Source organism: Pan troglodytes, chromosome 8 (assembly GCF_028858775.2).
Source record: "Pan troglodytes isolate AG18354 chromosome 8, NHGRI_mPanTro3-v2.0_pri, whole genome shotgun sequence".
Lineage (NCBI taxonomy): Eukaryota > Metazoa > Chordata > Mammalia > Primates > Hominidae > Pan > Pan troglodytes.
In genome coordinates this window covers 24,516,728-24,534,805 of record NC_072406.2, presented here as the reverse complement: position 1 = coordinate 24,534,805, position 18,078 = coordinate 24,516,728, and the positions used below count along the sequence as shown (strand labels likewise).

General features: G+C 46.5%; 1 long non-coding RNA gene across 3 annotated transcripts in view; it reads left to right on the top strand.

The window, feature by feature from the left end:
* Nucleotides 1-1,154: 1,154 nt before the first annotated feature.
* Nucleotides 1,155-18,078, top strand: part of LOC104008101 (uncharacterized) — a 48,749-nt gene continuing 31,825 nt past the window's right edge. Inside the window, exons 1-5 of one of the 3 annotated variants that reach the window (XR_010146805.1) lie at nucleotides 4,134-4,999; nucleotides 5,453-5,529; nucleotides 6,320-6,524; nucleotides 16,907-17,011; nucleotides 17,180-17,300. This is a non-coding gene — a long non-coding RNA (uncharacterized LOC104008101). Of the gene's footprint in view, nucleotides 1,796-4,133; nucleotides 5,000-5,452; nucleotides 5,530-6,319; nucleotides 6,525-16,906; nucleotides 17,012-17,179; nucleotides 17,301-18,078 lie in introns of those variants that run through there. The other 2 variants (XR_010146804.1, XR_010146803.1) reach the window with 2 other exon arrangements.

Here is an 18,078-nt window from a genome sequence, read left to right as displayed (position 1 = left end):
GGCATGACCCACTGTGCCCAGCCTTGTGCTGTGTTTTTAACACAAACAGAGATGTGTGCACACACAAATAATAATAAACAGGGCAGGAGGAATCTTTGGGAGGTGATGGATGTGTTTATAGATTTGAGGTGGTAATGGTTTCACCATTGTATACTTTATCCCCAAACTCGTTGAAATGTAGACATTAAATATATACAGCTTTTTTTTTAACATGCCAACCATACTTCATAAAGTTGTTTTAAAAAATAAGATCAACCCAGTGGTAAACGTGGTGAACCCAACCCCCGCCTCTCTAACTTGTTGAGCTACAAAAGAGGAAGAAGCCAGGAGCACAGCCGCTGTTGGCTCCGTGCCTAATGACTGAAGCCTTCTATGAGTTGGGTTTGTTATCATGTTTGGCTCCTGGACTGGATTGTTTTCTTTCCTTTTTAAGACGTTTGAAGTCCTTTGATGAGCTGGTGTTTATAGTTCATGTTCTTTCATGCCAAACGAGCACTTCTTATTATCTAGAATTACAAAAGCATTTGGTGTTTTCCAAGCTTAGGTGGCCAGCTTCAGAATCCAAGAAGGAATTACTTTATACCATACAGGGGGGTTGGAAAAAGTCAGATGTAAATCAGATTTCTGACAGTTTAGTAATATTTAAAATTTATTAGAGAAGACACTAAAAGGAAACTTCTGATGAATTTTCTTTGTTTTCTTGGTAAAATGAAATCATTCACATTCTGCCATGAGTATAATTGCCTCTATTCTAGGCAATTTCTGTATTGTAAATTGGGACTTTGTGTTGGTGATTTTAGAGTAAGGCATGCCTGTTACATAAATGCGTTCTTGCTTTGGATCCTCTGCACAGTTTTCGTGTCTTTTCCTTCTATTCTTTTTCCTTGGCCACTTTTATTTTAATTGAACAGTGACTCATAAAGCAAGTGCATTCGAAGCTAGACCAAGATATTCAGGGACTGTCCCAAGAAACCCGGGCTGGCAGCCTCCCCAGTTGTAGGGGAAGCCATCGGTTTCCATAACCAGTCCAACTGGCAAAAGGTATTCATAGTCTGCAGTGCTTTTTAACTCACTGGTGCGGTGAGAACGGGTTGTACATCCCTTTTTTGCCAGCCCCGAGCAAATGAAACAATCACTGTTCACAGCCTCATCCTACAGAGCATTCAGAAACCACTTCCCCTAGAGATCTTTAAAAATAGACCTGAAAACAGGCCTCTGCCGCCTTGAGGGCTTTGGGGTGGGTCCTGCCTCGAAGCCGAGGAGGCTCTGACGGAGCCGGGGGCTTCTCTATCCTGGACTGCAGTCTCGGAACTCTGCCTTCAAGATTCCATCAGATCCTGAGGGCAGCTGGAGTCACTGAATCCTGAATGACTTGGTGGGAGAAGCGATGACTCATGACTCGTAAGATTAGGCAGGACTTAAAGATGTGAGGCTGTTGGCTCATTGAGATGAAAGGTGGCCTTCTTCTCTCTCCTCTGAGAGGTTTCACGTGGGCCTCCGGTGCCCGGAAGAACAAGGTGCACCGGCTGTAGATCCGGCTTGCGTGCTGCTTGAGCAAATGGCCAGGCAGGGCCACTCCCGGGTCTCGGGGCCCAGCCCTCCCCACAGCCTTGTCCTGATGGTCACTAAGGATGTGCCTCTCCAGCAATCAGGCAGGCCTGGAATATCAAAGGCAGATTCTTTTTTTTTGGTGGGGGGGTGTTTCTTTAAAGTAATATGTACAGGATGTGCAGGTTTGTTACATAGGTAAATGTGTGTCATGGTGGTTTGCTGCACCTGTCAACCCATCACCTAGGTATGAAGCCTGCCATGCATTAGCTGTTTTCCCTAATGCTCTCCCCGTCCTTGCACTCCCTCAACAGGCCCCAGTGTGTGATGTTCCCCTCCCTGTGTCCATGTGTTCTCATTGTTCAGCTCCCACTTACAAGAGAACATGTGGTGTTTGGCTTCCTGTTCCTGAGTTGGTTTGCTGAGGATGATGGCTTCTAGCTTCATCCATGTCCCTGCAAAGGACATGATCTCGTTCCTTTTTATGGCTGGATAGTATACCGTGGTGTATATGTACTACAGTTTCTTTATCTAGTCTATCATTGACGGACATTTGGGTTGATTCTATGTCTTTGCTATCGTGAATAGTGCTGCAGTGAACCTATGTGTGCATGTCTCTGTGGCAATTCCTCAAAGACTGAGAACCGGAAATACCATTTGACCCAGCAGTGCCATTACTGGGTATATACCCCAAGGCAGATTCTTTTCCTTGTGTGATTCTGGGAGGCGCCAAGCAGAGGGGCTCTGATCGGAGGGTTCTAGAAGTGAGGCAGCTTCTGGATTTCCACGCAGGAGATGAACATGAAGGAAGGCTTACCAGGGACCCCATTCTGGAGCCAGGGGACATTTGGGGCCCTGGGATCCAACCTTCCACACCTTCCTAGCCCACCATGCCTCAGTGTTTATCTTCTACCATTCAGGTTCTCGTTTCCACGTTTCCAGGGCCCCACTGAGAAAGGCAGGGGCCACTCCCATAGCAAATTGACAATTAAAGGGGAACCGAAGTTCACATTCCTGTTCAGAGGTGGATGTCATTTCTGCTTCTCTGTGCATTGTCACCCACGAATGCATTTACTCAGCAAACACCTATTAAACAACTACTGTGTGTACAGCCCAGACTCTGCCTGGGCAGGTGGCTGGGAGTCCACACCCCGCCACTGGATGTGTGCGTGTGTGTGTGTGTGTCTATCTGTCTAAGAGAGAGAGAGAGGAGAGAGGAGGGGTGTGCAATAAATGCACCATTTTAATCTGGTTTTAGAGGCAGTGAGTGCTGCCTACAAATAGTGTGGGTTCAAGTAAGTCCCCCGGGCACATCCCTTCCTTGGCTGACAGTTGAAGTTGGAGGTCGCCATAGACACCGCTGCCTTTGGAAAGGAAGAAGCCCCTGAAGGACGCAGCATATTTAGAAGTCGCATGTGGAACACAGTGGGGCGCTGGGGATTCTTTAAGGATTTATTGTACAAATTTACCTACCTAGGTCCGTGGACATGTTTCTGTGTGTACACTGAGCTCTAAAGGAGTCTTTCTCAGTAGCAATAAATAGCAACACCTCCCTGTTTAGTCCCAGGGCCTCCGGGATCCCCTGGAAGCGGGGCCAGAGCCGGGGCTAAGGGAACAGAGCTCTGTCCTGGGAACGGAGCTTGTTCCATCTGGCTGTGACGTACGTTTTAATAACTCTGTTTCCTGCTGTCCTCAATCCGGTAGGTTAGGCTTCCCCCGTGGGCTGCCTGTCCTACATGGAAGCGCCTTCTACCTCGTTCTAGGCAGTATTTCAGGCTTAAATATCACCCTTCGCAAAGAATGTAAATGCTAGCGTGAGAGGGCGCAGAGTTAGACAGATTGTGGATTTAAGTAGTGATTATACCACTTCTCAGAAATGCCTGCACAATGATTAGTACCACATATATATCGTATGGGGGTGGCTTAAATCTCTTTGGAAGAGAGAGACATCAAATGCAGCGGCACTGGTTTTAAAGCAAGCTGAATTTAATGTCTAAGGGCCCATTCTATCACCAGGATGTCAGTGCTATTGTGACATGGATTGAACCATTTAACCCTAAAGTCATGGGCAGACACTTTTTCTATTTCTAGAATGATGGAAAAGGAGAAGGAGGAGAAGGAAGAGGAGGGAGAGGAGGAGAAGGAGGAGGAGGGAGAGGAGGAGAAGGAGGAGGAGGGAGAGGAGGAGGAGGGAGAGGAGGAGAGGAGGAGGAGGGAGAGGAGGAGAGGAGGAGGAGGGAGAGGAGGAGAGGAGGAGGAGGGAGAGGAGGAGAGGAGGAGGGGGAGGGGGAGGAGGAAGAAGAAAGAAGAAGAAAAATCACACAAGGCCCTGTGACTGTTTTGCGAGGAGGAAAGAACTTCCCTTGGCCTCTTTATACTCTCTAGCTGAGCCCAGAAGAGACAGAGCTCTCCGGAATAGGGTCCTCTGTGCTGGCTCACATTTTGTTTAAAGTCCCACCCTAGCTGGGATTTCATTTGCAATGTATGTCGCCCCTAATGTGGTAATAAATGCCTCAAAGTCATAACACCTGTTCCCACGATAGTTTTTCCCTCCGTTCTTTTTTTTTTTTTTTTTTTTTTTTTTTGAGACAGAGTCTTGCTCTGTCGCCCAGGCTGGAGTGCAATGATGTGATCACAGCTCACTGCAACCTCTCCATGCTAGGCTCAAGCCACCCTCCCACCCCGGGCCTCACGAGTAGCTGGGACCACAGGCCCACATCACCACATCCATCTAGTTTTTTTGTATTTTTGCTAGAGACAGGATCTTGCTATATTGCCCAGGCTGGTCTTGGACTCCTGAGCTCAAGCAATCTACCCGCCTTGGCCTTCCAAAGTGCTGGGATTACTAGGCATGAGCCACCATGCCCAGCCTTCCCCGGTATTCTTTATTCTGCCTGGTTTCTGCTTTGGGAAGTTCACGGACTGATGGGACAAACATGCACAATCATACAAGGAAGCTGGGGGTGCCAGGAGGGCTGCACTAAGGCCCTGAGACCCCCCTACATCGGGGGTCTGCCCAGACCCTGCATGGCCTCTGACTGGGTGGGTAAATCCAATCTGGGGTTGGTATTAGGAAACCACTTGTTTGCAGGTATTATATGCCACATTCTCCAATATCAATTTTGTAAGAAATAGAGCTGATGCATTTGGTCTCCATCTGCCTAGATTCTTTGTCTCATTTCTCAATGGGCTCAGAACTTACAGCGGCAGGGTGCTCTTTTGGGGGCCATATTGAACTCCAGTAGTGACAGTTAGGTCAGCCCTAATGTCTGACAGTTAAAAGAAAAAGAATGTCAGGCCAATGCTATGTATCCAAAATGGTGGTCTCTGAAGTTGGGGAGCAGTGGGTGAACTTTCCTGGCACAGGGAACCGAAAACACAAGAGGCTTAGAAGTGGGAAGGCACAAGAGTGTCTGAAGACTGTGAAACCCTGAAGCTGCTGGAATACCAGGTGAGGAAAGAGGGGTTGAGAAGAAGCTAGAGAAATAGCCAGACCAATTCAAGCAGGAGTTGCAACGCTACAGAAAAATGTGCATTGTATTCTAAATGCTATGGGAAGTCGCTGAAGGATCTTAAGCAGGGCAATGATGCGGGTTTATTCACTCCTTCAGAAGTCATTCTTTTTAGCTCTGTAGAGAATGGTCTGGCTGTGGCCCCTGAGAATAGATGAAGAGAGAAGACTCAGGAGACTTTTGCACTAGTCCAGGGCAAGTCTAGATGATGCTCACCTAGACCACGATAGAAGCAATAAACCACTGTAGGGAAAGCCTCAGATGGGAGAGATCACTGGGAGAGCGAAGCCCCGGAATCTGCTGATGAATTGGATGTCGGGGGAGAGGGAAGAATTGGGGATGAATCCTAAGTTCTGGCTTGATGAGTGGATGGGTGTTGACGCCATTTATAGGGATGTGAAGACCGGGAGGAGCCTGGGGAAGACCTTTACATTTCAGGTGTTTTAAGACTTCTTGGAGGCAATGTCAGGTAAGCAGTTGGATACAGGAGCTGACTCTCAGAGGGTCTTGAGGAACCCTGGCATTGAGAGGCATGTGTGGGAGGACATCCACGCAGAGGGGACAAGCGACCACATCCATGTCATCCTGCCTGGACAGTTATTTGGCTAGAGGACACTAATGACACAGCTATCGTGTATTATTCAGCAGGGCTTGGGGCTGGATGATATAGACAGCTTCCTTTGGAAAATTCTGTCTAGCAAGCCTAGCATTATAAAGGATTATTGCATGATTTCATTTTGGGGAAATTTTCATAACTTCTAGGATATTTTTTCTTCTCTATACGATACGTAGTTGTCAGTCATTTTCTCATTGAGGGCAAAAGTCGCAAAAGGCTTTTTATTCATTATTATTAATGTCCTTTGAAAAAAGACCCTTTAATTAATGTTCCTATTGGGCACAGAGCTTTTTAAAGACACCATTCCCTCCCTAACACACACAGCTGTGTTTTATAGACTAATTGTCACCTAGCCAAGGGACCCCACAGGGATCTGCAGTTTGTCCCACCTCTGCCCTGCCACACTTCCCTGCAACGCTCCTAACTGCTGAATCCCATTCAGCCTCATGAAAGTGGTGGCCGATATTTAAAGTTCATTTCAGGAAGGCTTCATAATAACTGGGGAAAATAACATAATCTCGTTTTAAAACATTTCCTTCCTCTGTTCTGCTGATAGAATCAAACAATCCAGAGTTCCATCTGTCCTGTCACAGGTCCAGATTTTAGGATGTGGTTTTGAAGTTACTTGTTTTCTTTGTTTCAGGGCACCTCTGGTGGGATTCCCTCCCCTTCTGGATGGGTGCAGGCTGTACCACTTGTCCCTTGGATTTGCAATTCCAGGAGGAAAATAATGAGCCAGCATTGTGGGAAAATGTCACTCTGCCCCAGTGATCAGTCTCTAAGACTGGGGAGGGAAGTCAAGCTTGAAACGGCAGAGTGGATTTTCTCTTCAAGGAGCACTTTTAAAGGTAATAGAGGCCAGGTGCAGTGGTTCATGCCTGTAATTCCAGCACTTTGGGAGGCCGAGGCAGGTGGATCACTTGAGGTCAGGAGTTCGAGACCAGCCTTACCAACATGGCGAAAACCCAACTCTACTAAAAATACAAAAATTAGCCAGGCATGGTGGCAGGCATCTGTGATCCCAGCTACTCAGGAGGCTGAGGCAGGAGAATCGCTTGAACCTGGGAGGCAGAGGTTGCAGTAAGCCGAGATCACACCACTTCACTCCACTCCAGCCTGGGTGACAGAGCGAGACTTTGTCTCAAAATAAATAAATAAATAAATACATAGATAGATAGATAAATGTAATAAGGAAACACACAAACATACAATAGAGCAACAACCACAATAAAAATCCAAATGCACATCTGTAAGTAACGTGCCAACATGCACTGCGGTTTGTCGGTCTTACCCCTCTGGTCCTCTGAACAACACAGGGCTTTTGTATGACATGATCTCAGTCCTGGGTGAAGGTGGAAAGGGATTGCTCCCTGCAGCTCTGTCAATTTCTCCTTTCCTGGTTTCAAACAAGCCCATCTCTTTCCCTCCTGCTTCCGGTGCAAGGGTAGGCAAACTTTTTCTGAAAGGAGCCAGATAGAAAATATTTTATTTTATTTTATTTTGAGACAGGGTCTCACTCTGTCACCCAGGCTGGAGTGCAGTGGCACAATCGTAGCTCACTGCAGCCTCAACCTTTGGGCGTGAGCCATCCTCTCACCTCAGTCCTCTGTGTAGCTGGGATTACAGGAATGCACCACCATGCCCAGCTAATTAAAAAAAATTTTTTTGGTCCAGCCTGGCCAACATGGCAAAACCCCATCTCTATTAAAAAATACAAGAATTAGCTGGGCATGATGGCGTGCACCTGTAGTCCCTGCTACTTGGGAGGCTGAGGCAGGAGAATCACTTGAACCCAGGAGGTGGAGGCTGCATTGAGCTGAGATCGCACCACTGCACTCCAGCCTGGGTGACAGAGCAAGACTCTGTCTCAAAAAAAAAAAAAAAAAAAAAAAAGAATGGCCAAGCATGGTGGCTCACGCCTGTAATCCCAGCACTTTGGGAGGCCCAGGCGGGCGGATCACAAGGTCACAAGGTCAAGAGATCAAGACCATCCTGGCCACCATGGTGAAACCCCACCTCAACTAAATATACAAAAATTAGCTGGGTGTGGTGGCACATGCCTGTAGTCCCAGCTACTCAAGAGGCTGAGGCAGGAGAATCGCTTGAACCCAGGAGGCAGAGGTTGCAGTGAGCTGAGATCGCGCCATTGCACTCCGTCCTGGCGACAGGGCAAGACTTTGTCTCAAAAAAAAGAAAATTTTTTTTTTGTAGAGATGAAATCTTGCTGTGTTGCCTAGGCTGGTCTTGAACTCCTGGGCTCAAATGATCCTCCCTCCTCAGTCTCCCAAAGTGCTTAGGTTACAGGTGTGAGCCATGGCGCCCAGCCAGGAAATATTTTAGACTCTGTGGACCACACAGTCTCTTTCACGCTGACTCAACTCCGTCCTGCAGCCTGAAAGCAGCCACAGACAACATGTGAACAGCTGAGGGTGACTGCACTCCAGTGAAACTATTTCTGGATGTTGAAATTTGAATTTCAAATAATTTTCACATGTCATGAAGTAGTGTTCTTCTTTTGCTTTTTGTTTTTAACCATTTCAAAATGTAAAAACATTCTAAGCCCATGTGTTGCACAAAACCGGGCAGCAGGCAGGATGAACCTGGCTCATGGGCTGTGGTTTCCCGACCCTAATTTTTTTTTTTTTTTTTTTTTTTTTTGAGACAGAGTCTCACTCTGTCGCCCAGCCTGGAGTGCAGTGGCGCAATCTCAGCTCCCTGCAATCCTGCTTCCTGGGTTCAAGCAATTCTCCTGTCTCAGCCTCTTGAGTAGCTGGGATTACAGGCGCGCGCCACCACACCTGGTTAATTTTTGTATTTTTAGTAGAAACAGGGTTTCACCATGTTGGCCAGGCTAGTGTCAAACTCCTGGCCTCAAGTGATCCTCCTGTCTCGACCTCCCAAAGTGTTGGGATTACAGGCGTGGGCCACCGCGCCTGGCCCTGACTCTTCTTAGTTTGTGGCTTTTGTGCGAATTTCCCCCTAGCAACTGGGTTCTCGTGGCTTCATCTTTGCCACCTGATCAAAATCCCGTCTCTACCAGAGTCTGGCTCTGTAGCCCAGGCTGGAGTAGGGTGGTGCGATCTCTGCTCACTGCAGCCTCCGCCTCCCGGGTTCACGCAGGGATGTGAGGGCTAGTTTCTATCTGAGTGTGATAGAAAAGGGGGAAGGACCCTTCTCATTCCTATTTTTTTATTCTTCATTGATTTCCTCCACTGCTTCTGCCTCTGCGCTCATCTCCTCTGCTAGATGGTTCCATTTTCTTTTATGTTCCCCATCTTCCCTGTGAGCTCTAAATGCCCTTACAAGGTGTCTCATCAGACCTCACGGTTGGCCAGGCTTTGTGGCTCAGGCCTGTAATACCAGCACTTTGGGAGGCCAAGGCAGGAGGATTGCTTGAGGCAGGAGTTCAAGACCAGCCTGGGCAACATAGTGAGACCTCATCTCTACAAAAATTAAAAAAAAATAGCCAGGTGTGGTGGTGCACACCTCTGGCCCCAGCTATCTGGGAGGCAGAGGCAGAAAGATCCCTTGAGCCCAGGGGTTTGAGGCTGCAGTGAGCCATGATTGTGCCACTGCACTGCAGTCTAGGCAACAGAGTGAGATTCTGTCTCTAAAAAACAAACAAAAGAACTCACACTTTTGTTCCCGCCATGTCTCAAACCCATGGTGGCCAAATGCAACCCAAACTGTCTGTGGGATACAAGTTTTACAGGTTTGCAGCAAAATGAGATAAATGGGGATGATGGAGGAAGTTTTCCATAAGGCTAAATTTACTGTCTTTGAAGGAGGACCTTTTATTCTAAGATGATGCCTTTTATACCTTTTGGGAATTACAGTGTCTGGTTCTTTGTGAAAGCAGATGGTGGTAATTCACAAACAAAAAAGTTACTCGTGCAAATTGCTTTTTTTCTTTCGATAATTTTACTAAATTTTGAAATCCAAAAGACTGAGAACGTCATTATGATTTTGACTCCCAAGTCTGCATTTCCAACCCTAACTTCTCTCCTGGGTTCCAGACCCATAGATCTTAACTACCCAGTGGACGTCTTACCTGGATACACGGTAAGCACTTCCAATGCAGCATAGCTAACTTGAAATATTTTATTTTCCTGGTCCTCCTTCATCTCATCTCTCCTTCCCACCCCTCCTTGAAATAAACCCAGATTTCCCTCTTCTTCCTGAATCTCCCAGCAAGGTCCAGAACATTGCTCTGCCCTTAATCACTCAGGCTAGAACCATGGAGTTTTATTTCACTCTTTCTGCTTTCTCTCTATGTCTGATCCGTTGCTGGGTTCTGTTGATTTGACCTCAGATAAGTCTATTGTATTTGTTCTCTCCACTGTATCTCCACCACCTCTTCCTCTTTCAGTGTTTAATGGTTTCTTCCCAAGTGCTCTCTGCTCTATCAGCTTTCTCTCCAGTGGCCAATCCACTATCATCAGTAGTCATTGTATTAGTCTGTTCTCACACTGCTATAAAGAAATACCTGAGACTGGGTAGTTTATAAGAAGAGAGGTTTAATTGGCTCACGGTTCTGCAGGCTGTACAGGAAGCATGGCAGCATCTGCTTCTGGTGAGGCCTCAGGAAGCTTCCAATCATGGTGGAAGGAAAATGAGGAGCCAGCACTTCACATGGCCGGAACAGGAGGAAGAGAGCGAGGCAGGAGGTGCCACACGCTTTTAAACAAGCAGATCTCATGAAAACTCATTCGCTATCACCAAGACAATCCCCAAGAGGGTGGCACTAGGACATTCATGAGAAATCTGCCCTCACGATCCAATTACCTCCCACCAGGCCCCACCTCCAGCATTGGGGATTACATTTCAACATGAGATTTGAGGGGGGGACACAGATCCAAACCATATCAGTCATCTTCCTAAAAGAGACTTGGTATGTCAATCACCTGCTCAAAGAAACCATCAAATTCGATAGAATGGAGCTATGGTTTCCTTATCCTAGTACTCAAGGCCCTCTGTGATTCTCCCCCAGCCACCTTGCTATGCTCATTTTAGATTCCTTCTCCCCTGACGTTCCCTAATCCTATCATTCAAGATAGTTTCATCATTGAATATCCTTGGCTGCCATCTTTCTTCCTTAGCTAATGCATTTCTCTTATTTAGAATTCCCTTACTCTCTCCAAGTAACTGAATCCTTCTCCATCTTCAAGACCTAACCTAAATGTCACTTCTATGCAATGTTCCTTGAATTTGTCCAGACCTGTCTCTTCCCCGAACAACAATCAAAGCAATCTTTTCCCAATACTAAGTGGAGTATTTCTTGCCTTGTCTTGAAGCCCTGTACTGGCTACCAGTTGCTCTTATAATAAAGATAAACACTCTTAGCATTGCCTGCAAGGCCCTGGTACATCTGCCTACATTGCACTTTCCAACCTCATTCCTCACCACCCCTGTGATGGTTAATTTTTTGTGTCAACTTGACTGGGCCTGGATATTTGATCAAATATGATTTCTGGTGTGTCTGCAAGGGTATTTTTGCATGAGATTAATTTTTTTTTTTTTTTTTTTTTTTTTTTTTTGAGGCAGAGTCTTGCTCTGTCTCCCAGGCTGGAGTGCAGTGGTGGGATCTCGGCACATTGCAACCTCCGCCTCCTGGGTTCAAGTGATTCTCCTGCCTCAGCCTCCCAAGTAGCTAGGATTACAGGCACCTGCCACCATGCCTGGTTATTTTTTGTATTTTTAGTAGAGACAGGGTTTCACCGTGTTAGCCAGGCTGGTCTTTAACTCTTGGCCTCATGTGATCCACCCACCTCAGCCTCCCAAGTGCTGGGATTACAGGCATGAGCTACCGTGCCTGGCCTGAAATTACTTTTTTAATGCCTGTCTCTTTCCAGACTCTAAACTTCTTGAGGGCAGGGTCCTTGACTGTCTTTTTCCTCCCTGTAGCCTCAGCACACAGCAAAGGGCCATGAATGTGATTCAAGGATTTTTGCTCCTTAGTTCAGCTTAATCTGGGTTCTTGTCTCACAGCCAGGAAAAAGTAGGCACGCGGACACATTGAAGGGTGAGGAGGGCCGAATTGATTAAGCAAAAGAAAAGCTCTCAGTTAAAGGAAGGGTCCTGCCTGCAGGCTTCTGCCTCACAAATTGAATGCCAGGCTGCCACCCATGAGTCCAAAAGGCCAGGCTCCTCCCCTGCCTAAGGGGAATTCCTCGTGGGTCCACCCCATTCTTCCAGTAGGCAGGTGGGCCCTTAGTCTGAGCCACTCCACGTTGGTTTATTTCCCTTACTGCGCAGGTGTGAAGGGATGGAATTTTTGACTGTGGGCTTGTTTAGATAAGCCCCCTGTGCACAATGACCTGGGCGGGTCGGGGGTTCTCTGGGGACCCTTCCCTATTGGCCTGGCCATTTGGCTGGCTCCTGCTTCTATCAAACGGGGGAACAAATGAGTGACTAGATTCCGATGCTTGTGGCTGGAATGACACTGAAGGGATTCTGTTCTGCAGAAGATAACCAAATCGGCAGGGTAAGAAGAGACGTCAACTGCCTGCCTGCTGTAATCTGTGTTAAGAAATGTCAATCCTGAAGAAAAAGATGTTTTTCATCTGTTCCTTCCAGTTAAAAAAAAAAATCAGTGTTGCTCTATCACAGCTAAGATAACATTCAATCTAATTAAGGCGACAAGGTGTTTCCGGTTGGGTAATCTTGCTCATCGTGGTTCCTAAAGTGTGTGCCCAGCCGGATGGTAATAAATGACTAAGAATCAGGGCAGATAAAATCCTAATTTTTGTTTCTTCATGTCTGTTTGTCTCCCACTTTCCATAATGACTTCCATATGGTGATAAACATGATTTATAGCTGTGTTTTTTAGTTAATATGTGCGAATTGGGGCTCTCTGACACGTCTCCTTGTTTTTACTTTGCAATCTTTCATAGGAAGCGTGTTGTTCTCTGGCACTGAGCACCCCCCAAACGCTGGGCAAAATGAGGCTGAATTCACAGCCGCTGAGTTTCCCACAGGCCAACCACACCATTGCTCCAAAAGACCTTGAAGTTCCCTCCTTCCACCTCCTCCACCTCTTACCTTCCTTCTTCCTCTCACACGCTGACTTGGCCAGTTTCCATCAGAGGTTTGGAATGGGATATTTCTCTCATTCAGCTACAGCGTAAGAAGTTCTGTTTGCAGTATTACAAAGGACACCAGATGAACTTAACTGCAGAAGTGGGCCCCCAGATAGGAGGCTTTGTTCCTTCCTGTAGCCTCAGCACACAGCACAGGGCCACATAGGAGGCCATCGACTTGTTGACAAATGTATCTTGTGGGTCTTCCTGAGATCTGTGCTATGGTAGATGCTAGAGAGCTACAGAGGCTCAGCATCGTCTGGCTGTTTCTAATGAATGAATATTTAGTGGATACTTGTCATGTGCAATGCAGAAAACAGCCGAGGGAGCTGGAAAACTCATCCATTGAAGTGGGGCATATTGGGAAGAAAGGGAGAACGGAAGGAAGAAAGGAAGAAAGGAAGGAAGGAGGGAGGAAGGGAGGGAAGGAAGGAGGAAGGCAGAGAAGCCAGGTAGGAAACTTGCTGTTCTTTGGTGTGAGCATGGTGTTCACATTGACAAATTGTAAAGAAAACACGAAACCCTCACAGGACCCTTTTCTGCTTGTGGTCCCTGTGCCTGGCTGCCCAGATGTCTCGGGGAGCACTGTTCCCCCAATATCTTCAGTGCTTACTCCCTTACCTTCTTCAGGTCTTTCCTCAAATATTACCTCTTCCATTAAGCCTCTCTGATTATGCTATTTAAAATTGCAATCCGGCTGGGCGTGGTGGCTCACGCCTGTGATCCGAAAACTTAGGGAGGCCGAGGCGGGCAGATCGCTTGAGGCCAGGAGTTCAAGACCAGTCTGACCAACATGGTGAAATACTGTCCCTACTAAAAATGCAAAAATCAGCCAGGCTTGGTGGTGTGCACCTGTAGTCCCAGCTCCTCGGGAGACTGAGGCAGGAGAATGGCTTGAGCCCGGGAGGCGGAGGTTGCAGTGAGCCAAGATTGTGCCACTGCACTCCACCCTGGACGACAGAGCGAGACTCCATCTAAAAAAAAAAAAAAAAAAAAAAAGTGCAATCCCCACCCCAAAACCTTTCCTGCTTTGCATTTGCAAATCCTCTTTGACCTTCCCAACTCTTTCTTCTTTTATAGACTTAACATCTTCCCACATACCACAGGCACACCTAGTTGTTGTTTTTTTTGTTTTGATTTTTTTTTTTTTTTTGAGACAGAGTCTCGCTCTGTCACCCAGGCTGGAGTGCAGTGGCGCGATCTTGACTCACTGCAACCTCTGCCTCCCGGGTTCAAGCAATTCTCCTGCCTCAGCCTCCCTAGTACCTGGTACTACAGGCACACGCCACCACGCCCGGCTAATTTTTTGTATTTTAGTAGAGATGGGGTTTCACCGTGTTGCCCAGGCTGGTCGCGAACTCCTGAGATTAGGCAATCCACCCACCTCAGCCTCCCAAAGTGCTGGGATTACAGGCGTGAGCCACCGTGCCTGGCCAAGCCCACCTCGTTTTATTGTGCATCCCTTTATTGTGCTTTGCAGATATTGTACTTTTTACAAAATGGAAGGTTTGTGGCAGTCCTGCATGGGGCAAGCCTGTTGGTGCTGTTTTTCCAAGACCCACGTGCTCACTTCGTGTCCCTGTGTCCCATTTTGGTAATTGTCACGGTATTTTAAGCTTTTTCGTTATTGTTATATCTCTGATGGTGGTCTGTGATCTTCGCTGTTACTATAGTAATTGTTTCGGGGCACCAAGAATTGTGCTCATAAAATGGGGAACTTAATCGATAAATGTTGTGTGTGTTCTGACTGTTCCACTGATGGCCGCTCCCTGTCTCTCTCCCTCTCCTTACACCTGCCTATTCCTGAGATACAGAAATATCGAATCAGGCCAATTAGTGCCCTACGATGCCTCTAAGTGTTCAAGCGAAAGGAAGAGCGTTGTACATGTCTCACTTTAAATCGCAAGCTGGACATGATGAAGCGTAGTGAGGAAGGCATGTCCAAAGCCAAGACAGGCTGAAAGCTAGGCCTCTTGAACCAGTTAGCTGAGTTATGAATGAAAAAAAGTTCTTGGGGCTGGGTGTGATGGCTCATGCCTGTAACCCCAGCACTTTGGGAGGCCGAGGTGGCCTTGAGGCCAGGAGTTTGAGACCAGCCTGGCCAACATAGTGAAACCCCCATTTCTACTGAAAATACAAAAATTAGCTGGGTATGGTGGCACGTGCCTATAGTCCCAGCTACTCAGGAGGCTGAGGCAGGAAAATCACTTGAATCTGGGAGGCAGAGGCTGCAGTGAACCGAGATTGTACCACTGCACTCCAGTCTGGGCGACAGAGTAAGACTCCGTCTCAAAAAAAAAAAAAAGTGCTTGAAGGAAATTAAAAGTGCTACTCCAGTGAACCCATGAATGATCAGAAAGCAAAACAACCTTATTGCCGATTATGGAGAAATTGGTAATCAGTCGGTAGCTGTCAACATCGAGCCACAGCCCTCCACCAGCTGAAAGAGTTGCTGAAGGCTTAGATGATGGTTAGCTTTTTTTGTTTGTTTTTTAGCAATAAGGTATTTTAAAAACTAACTTAGTAGGTACATTGTTTTTTAAACATAACACTATTGCACACTTAATAGACTCTGGTAAAACATCAACATAATTCTTATATGCACTGGGAAACCAAAAAAATTGAGTGGCTTGCTTTATCGTGATAATTCACTATTGCAGTGGCCTAGAACTGCAATATCTCCGAGGTCTGCTTGTATATAATACACTTATTTATTGCGGATATGAGTTAGGTTTGCTCCCATCCCCACTAGAGTGTAAGCTCTGCAAAGTTTATCTGTCTTATTCGCTGATGTATCTTAAGTGCCTAGAACAGTGCCTGGCATGTGATAGATGCCATTTGCATTCAAGTGGCAGGAGTTTGGATGATTGCGGTCTGGACTTTCGATGCCGAAACCAGGGAATGAATGGAGGAAGTGAGACTCTGGATGAAACAGGAGCAGGTCAAATTTAGACAACGGAAGGCCATAGGGATCCATACCCCCGGTGGGGTGCCCCACAGGCAGAGGCGCAAATAAAACGTCGGTGAGAAGCCCAGCCCGTGGGTCCTGGAGAACTAGGATGAAGTGGGAGGGAGGGGCGGGAGGCTGAGAACCGGGAAAGCTGGGCAGGGGCGTGCGGACTCTTTGTGGTGAGCCTCGAAGAGACTTAGGAGTGGCAAGATAAAAGCTTTGTTTTAGAAGAGCTACGCGGCTGCCAAATATAGGCTGGACTGCAAAGCGGAGTCAGGGAAAGCCAGAGACATCTGCTGGGAAGTTGTTAGCCAGTGGCCAGGGAAGGTCTGAACAAGGCGATCATAAAAGATCATCTGAAACAGATTTTGGAAGAAGAAACAGATTTTTTTCTAATTTTTTATTATGAAAAGTTTCAAGCATACAAAAATATGTTAATAATTATCACCATACATATACATATGTGTGTATATACATATTTGTATGTGGATTCAACAGCTCCAACAACTGAATTTTAATTGGATTTTATGTCATTTACCAAGAACCTACAAATGGTGGGTCACAGTAGGTACATTCTAATACAGAAAACATTTTTCCAATTGTTACAAGACCTAGGATTCAACGTCGCATCATATTTTCTTATTATAATTTCAATAGAGTCAAGACTATAATAGCATTTTAAGCATTCTAGGTCCTTGAATATGAACCTCTGTGCAAAGTCACCATTCATTAAATTACTGGTGAAGGGAATGGGATGCTGTTTGGCTTAGTGTGCCTGTGATTGTAATTTTTGTCAGCAAAATAGCTTTTGTTGGTTGCTGTTTTTTGAGATGGGGTCTCTGCTTGTCACCCAAGCTGGAGTGCAATGGCACAATCTCAGCTCACTGTATCCTCGACCTCCCAGGCTCAAGGGATCCTTCTACTGCAGCCTCCTGAATAGCTGGGAACACAGGCATGCACCACCATGCTGGCTGATTTTGTTTATTTTTTGCAGAGACCAGGTCTCGCTGTATTGCCTAGGCTGTTCTTCAGTGCCTGAGCTCAAGCGATCCTCCCACCTCAGCCTCCCGAAGTGCTGGGATTACAGGCAGGAGACGCTGAACCTGGCCATAGCCACTGTGCTCGGCCAAGCAAAATAGTTTTTAAACATTCATGTTCGCTGCAGAGAGATGAAAAAATATTGTTTTGTTCCCCTCTACAGAAAACAAAGGCTTCTGTGATCAATATTTTATGTCAAACATCCTGTGAGGATGAAGGGCCCTTCTATGCTTCACCATTTTAACCTCTCATTTGGAAAAGCAAAAAGGTGAGAGAGTGAACTGTGAAAGCGAAACTGCTGAGGAAAATGATACTCAGCCTGACATGTTGTTACTTCTTATTTCCAGCTTTCTTCCTTTCCCTAGTCTTCTGGTTTGTTTGTTTGTTTGTTTGTTTTCTCAGCCTGACCCAGTGTTACTTTCTATGTCAATTCTAGGCCTGAGAGAAGCTGCGTTCGCAAAATCTCTCCTGGATGACTTGTTCAGAAGCCAATTCAGTAAATTCAAACTGTTCCAGAGTCCCCTTTTGAAAACCACAGATGCCATGGACCCACTAAGGTTGAGCTGTGCTGCGGTGAAGTGTTTTGTGTTCTTTGTGTAATGAAACTCCCCAGATAAAGGACTTGGAATTGAGCTTTTGAACTACAGATGGTCGTGTTCCAGTGAGGGTCCTGGCTACTTAGTTCCCAGAATCCTTGACCCTGGGCCTGTGAATTCCTCATTCTGAGAGGGTCTGGATGATGTTAGTGGATACTACGCTGTTTCCAAGTAGATAGCTGGAGCCTCCAGCTGATAGACCCAAGGGTCAAATGGTCTGGAAGTGGAGTGCGTGAGGGAGAGGACTGGCCCATTCTTTGGGAAGAAGTTCCATCCTTCCCCACTTACAATCCCTCAGTCATTCTATCTATTTATTTGTCTGGCTCATGAGAGGACAGATGTTCTTGTTCCTTTTTCCCATTCTTTTAAAATTCATTTTTAATTGAACGTTTAACACATGAATACACTCTCGTAAAAAAAAAATTCATTGCAGATAAAGACAAAAATCTCCCTTGATTCTTGCTGTGGTCTGAAACTGTCCCCCAAGGTTCTTATGTAGAAACTTTTTTTTTGGGGGGGGGGACAAGGTCTTGCTCTGTTGTCCAGGCTGGAATGCAGTGGCTCAATCATGGCTTAGTACAGCCTTGAACTCCTGGGCTCAAGCGATCCTCCCACCTTAGCCTCCAAAGTAGCTGGGACCACGGGCATGCACCACCTGGTGCCTGGGTAATTTTTAAAATTTTCTGTAGAGACAGGGTCTCCCTATGTTGCCCAGGCTGGTCTCAGCAGTCCTCCTGCC